This window comes from Desmodus rotundus, chromosome 6, assembly GCF_022682495.2.
Source record: "Desmodus rotundus isolate HL8 chromosome 6, HLdesRot8A.1, whole genome shotgun sequence".
NCBI classification, from domain to species: Eukaryota; Metazoa; Chordata; class Mammalia; order Chiroptera; family Phyllostomidae; genus Desmodus; species Desmodus rotundus.
This window is the reverse complement of record NC_071392.1, coordinates 71005583-71011267: the sequence shown is the minus strand read 5'-3', so window position 1 is coordinate 71011267 and position 5685 is coordinate 71005583. Positions and strand designations below refer to the sequence as shown.

At 37.4% G+C, this 5685-nt stretch overlaps 1 non-coding gene across 1 annotated transcript; it reads left to right on the top strand.

The window, feature by feature from the left end:
* Positions 1-2374: 2374 nt before the first annotated feature.
* LOC112299946 (small nucleolar RNA U3) lies at positions 2375-2588 on the top strand. Its single transcript, XR_002974326.1, has one exon. It is a non-coding gene; the product is annotated as a small nucleolar RNA U3 (small nucleolar RNA).
* Positions 2589-5685: the final 3097 nt, after the last annotated feature.

The window sequence follows — 5685 nt, the reverse complement described above, 5'->3', positions numbered from 1 at the left end:
TAACCCATATGAAGCACTTATCCTCGATGGCAGGTAAAGTCAGGCAACGTATGTGCATAACCACACTCACCACACATTTCCTTAGAAAAACGGAGTCATGTCATATATGCATTTATTACTGTGCTTTATTCACATCAGGTGGTGGTGGCTTGTGAGGATAATCAGCTCAGTTACAGAGGGCGGACAGCTACATTTTTTTTTAACATAAATACTATAGTAAGTGGGAGTAATTTGTGAAGTATATATAAGGATAAGACAGGCATATAATAACCTACACATTATAAGGAGTAAAATCTGATACCCAGATATAGCCAGAATGTCATGTGAGTTCAAAATGTGAAGACATTAAACATGAGTAATAAAATCTGGCTAAGCTTTGAGCTGCAGGTGGTATTTAAGGCTTGAAGTATAAGCAGAATTTGAACAGGCTGAAATTGCAAATGGATTCCAGATGGGCTGAATGGCAACAGGAAAGATATGAGAAAAAAGACAAAGGGCCTGTCCAAATGGTAAAAGACTTTGCCTTTTGAGGGGTAGATATACCAAGATGGAAATGCCTAGCAGACAATTAGGGATTTTTCTAGAAATGTGGAGTTGGGAATCTGTGTTGGGGGATGGATGGTTGACACAAAGGAGAAAAATACCTATAGAGAAAAAATGAGAGAGACCTGAAGAGAGAATTTTGAGAACCACTTCTAATTTAAGGACAAAAAATATCCAAAAACAAAAAGAAAAACAAAAGTCATTGAGAGAATTAGAACAATATAGTGTACCTAAAGATAAGGGACCACAAGCATTTAAGGAAGAGGTTGAGCTGTGAAAGATGAGAACTAAGACAAGACAACTTACCAGAGACAATAAGATGCTGAATAATGACTTTCAGTAGAGCAATCTCAAAATACAAAGGGGTTTCTGAGTAAATCAGTTCAGTGAAGGCAGCATTCTTTAGGCTCCAGTGCAGTCTCTGTGCCCTGTTTATATCTCTCTCCAAAGCTTCTTCGCCCAGAGTGGAAGGAGGATTCCTCCTCATGAACGGATGCCAGGATGGTTCAGGCCCCCAACTTCAAATACTCAACTAGATTTACCCTTAAGAAGGTAAAAGAACAGACTGATACTAGCTTAAAATCATAGTAAATAATCAGTGTGGATTTTGATGTCTTTTAGTTCTGAAATACTAGGAGGGTCCGTTTTGACAGACTTAAGAGATGGGGCGATGCTGGCGATTACAACATATGCAGTCGTAGATGTTCCATAACCAAAAAAATATACTTGAAATGATTCTGAATCTTTCATGAGTATTCATTAAACCATATTTTCCGAGCAATTGAAAAACAGGTATTTGTTAATATTTACTTTTGCTTTTAGTATCTTTTGTTTCTGTCTTGAAAATTAAAGATTCACTACCATAGAAAGGACTATAATGTGCTCAAAAATAACATATATTTTAGCTGTACTCTTTTATAAGGAAGTCTTAAAAAAAGAAAAAATGAAACAAAAATTTCCCAAAGTGGGCTTCAAAATTTGGGTTAGATTTTAATATATAAATTAAAAATAAATGTAACTCAAGAATATACAAAATAAAATAGATCCAACTTGATTTATTATCTAATTAATAGATGTTTATTATCTAATTATTATCTAATAAAGGCACTACATTAGTGGATGCAAAAACACAAAAGTTCAATTTAAATTTAATTAAAAAGAGGATTCTCAGAAAAGTCATCTTTAGATAATACATAAAAATGAGAAGAAGGCTTTCCTTTAAAAGAAAATCATTCTATCTGAATATTATGAAAACATTTACAGTAGAGGGAGCTACAGTGAACAGAAAAATATGTTTAAATTTAATTTTCCAAAAGTCCATATGGACATTTAAAATTAGAATTATCAAACAAAAAAATGATTGTTTTACATAATATCAGACATTTCTACAACAAGCATCTAGGGAAATCTTTATTTTTGAAAGTATCAAGCATTATATTGGTTGCTTTGGAGATTACATGCTCAGTTTCTTCTCCCAATTTTACCAATCAGCAAAGCTACCTGATCCCCGAGGGAAAAATAGAAGACGCAGAGAAAAGATAACTATAGATGCTTCTTCCATACTAGTCTGTAAATTCCTTCCCCTCCAGGACACAAAAACTGTGGGGGAAAGAATGTGTTCTCTTATCATTTGTCTATAGGAAAACCAGACATTCTGGTTTTCTGGGGACAGTCAAGATTTGCATGCATGTCCTCAGGGGATTATTAGTAGAGCAACTTTAACTCTCAGAGCTGTCCCAATTTAGACAATAAGTTATATGGACACCCTACATATGTAGCAATCGTCCTATGCAGACTCTGGAAAAGTGTAATACCAAAAACAGAAATTTAAAAGACTATACTTTCAGGAATCATTTCTCTAGTTTGTTACTGGAGAAGTTTCTCTGAATGTAGAGCACACTAGAAACCATGAAGAGAAGGAAGCAGAGTTCTTCTCTCCTGAGCATGAAGCTGGTTCTTGGAGTTGCTACTGCAGCTGCCATTTTCATTGGTGTTTGGTTTTGTCCTAATTTGGGAGAGCAAGTGGGAGAGCACATGATCTGAGTTAAAAAAAAAAAAAAGAGAGAGAGAAAGAGAGAGAGTGAAAAGAAAGAAAAAAATTCATATTTCTATTTAGCCTACAAAATGGAGAAATACGAAATTTCAAAATATACAGGGTGTGTCAAAAGTAGGTTTATAGTTGTTCATATGTAAAATAACACAATGTTAATAAATAATAATACAAGGATGAACTCTGTTTCTCATACTTATAACTGTAAACCTACTTTTGCCAAATGCTTTATATTTATAAATCAAACATGCAATAAAATTGGTGATGTCAAGTAGATATAATACGTTTATTTATTAACATTGTGGACAAAAAATGGGCCACACACTAAACCTGAAGAGCTCAGGAGAGGCCTGTGTGGCAGCCTTACAAACTCAGAGACAGAAAGGAACCACATAGGATGGTCTGAACATTAAAATTCCTAATTAAAAGCAGTTTGTGGAAGGTAGTCATGTCCTAGGCCTGCAGCTTTCTTGACTAACTTCAATCTTTATGTTAAGTGAGCTTGTCTGTTGTCTTTTGCATCTAAGATATCTTTGAAATGTCAGCATAATCTCCTTTTCTAGAACCCCCGGGGCACACACACCTAATGACAACACAGAGCATTTATTGTTATTTTGTTTGTCTACTACACTCTCTAAGTGCTGTAAATGCTAATTATCAACTATCCTGTACCTGGTAAAAAAGAAATATGTGTCCTCCTTTTCCTCCTTATTCAATCTCAGAGATTTTCTCCACTTTGTTTTCTCCCTAATGTACCACCAATAAATTTCATGTAACTGAAGCAGGGTGCAGCCGAGAGGAGGGCCCCAAGAAGGGATTTGTAATGGGGTCCAGAGCTCCAGGTGTCCAGGAAATATTAGAAAAATATATATAGGATGTCCTCACCCCCACAAGCCTGAGCCAGGGGGGATGGGACACGGAACAGGGCCATTCAGGGCTGTTTTGGGTAGCAAGAGCTTTGCAGCTAACCCCTGGCACAGTCATTTAACATATCTATAACCTTTAAGTGGTTTCATAGATATGTTAAATAGCTGTGGCCCTGCTTTGAGCCAGGGGGATGGAAGCGAATTCCACCCAAGATGGGACTGGGAAGCAACTCCCCCTGGTTACAGGGCCTGGTTACAGGGCCTGGTTACAGGGCCTGGTTACAGGGCCTGGTTACAGGGCCTGCATGAGAGCGTGGAGATGATTGGCTCCACACCATGGGGCCACACCTGCCTGGACTTACAATGGCAGCCCAGTAAAGCTGGAAGAATATAGGGATGCTGGCACGTGTAACTGACTGTAGGAGGAGTCAGTAATGGGGCTGCAAAGGAAGATGGGCACTGGGATTCAAACCTAGGCGCAGCAGCCATAGAGAAGAGAGAACCACGAGGTTCTGAGGGGAAAGGAAGAGGGTCATGTGGTTCTGATGAAGTGAATAGGGAAAGAAGAGGACCACGTGGTCCTGAAGGAGAAAGAAAGGAGGACCATGTGGTTCTGAGGGAAAGGAAGAGGGCCAGGAGGTTCTGAAGTAAATAGGGGCAGGGCACACGGTTCTGGAGTGAATAGGGAGGACCATGTGGTTTTGGAATGCTTCTTTTTGCCACGCGGCTTAGGCAGCAGGAGAGACTTTGCCGGGAAGAAAAGGGGAGAAAGGACTCTTGCTGGTGGGCCATGAGAAGGCACCTCATGGCTTTGGATTAACTGGAGATTGCAGCAGCCACACAGCTGATGGTGCCGGGAGCCTGAACCACGGACTTCTACTTGTTTTCCTGAGATATGGTACCCCAGACTGGGCACAGGGAGAGGGAAGGACTGTGCATCTGTGGGTATTCTAGAGGACTTTAGTATCTTATTGAAGACATTAAGCCATTACTCTAAGTCTGTGTAACTTTTAAATAAACAATTCCTTTCCTTTTCACCAGCCTCTGGCATTGAGAGACGTCTTTCCTCTGGCGGCGGGCATTTCGAACCTAGCAGGTGGGCGTGGTGGGGAGGAACCTCCAGAGACAGAAAGGGGGGAATCCTTTCTGTAATAATTTATCGTGAACCACCCCCCGCCTGCTCTGTAACATAACCCCCTTACATCTCCTTTAATTCTAACGTATAAATTAAGCTGTAAAACTGCCATTGTGTGGAACATTTTCTCAATGAGATGTTGCTTCCCAGCAGTTGTTGTCAACTTGGCTCAAATAAACTCATAAAAATTCTCTACAGATTTTGGATGTTTCTTACATTGCCAACTCTATTCTTTATATATGAGAGCTAGTTTAAACTTAGTAATAAGAGTAGGGTTTTATTTTTTTTTAATTTAACTGCAGAATTGTTAATCATCCTCAATAAACCAATTTGTATTTTTTTGCTCTTTCTCCCCATGACAGGGAAGGGCTTTATATAATCTGTCATTCAATCTAACAAATACACTATAATATTTAATCTATATCTGAGTGAATATTGAAGTCTATAAATGGAAACAGACCAAAATTCCTTTCCTAGATTAATAATTCCCAACGTTAGGCCCACCCCACTCAATTCTGCTTAAAATAAGAAAATAACATTTTTTTAAATTTTAGTAAGTTTAATAAAATCGCTTAAAGTGCCTCAGTATGGAAACCAGAAGTGATGAGAAATAATATGGTCCATGCCTAAATTGATTTTATTCTCATTAGCTAATAATACTTAAGGAAAAGAGTGGTAGGTAAAGGAAAATTAGTGAAGCCTGTTCTTCAAGGAATTTACAATATATTAATTGAAATAGATATAAATAACAATGTTGCATAATAAATTATATTTCAAAATAACCTTGAGACTTAATATGGATGAGTATTACACAAGAATAAGTTAAAATGCAGAGGAGTGATTGCATCCTAATTAGTTCATAGCAGATAATAGGCTTATTAGATTTTTTAAGTACCAAAGAAAAAGAAACGTCTATTTTTATTTTATAATGAATTCATGTACCAAAAAAAAGTTCAGAAAAAAGTCATATTAAAATCGAAGTCAAAGAAAGACCTAAATTAAAAGGTAAGACATTATTTTTAGGAAAAAACTATGTCTGACAAAAAGAACAAGAACAACAACAAAAAAAAAACGGAGCTAAAACGAATAAG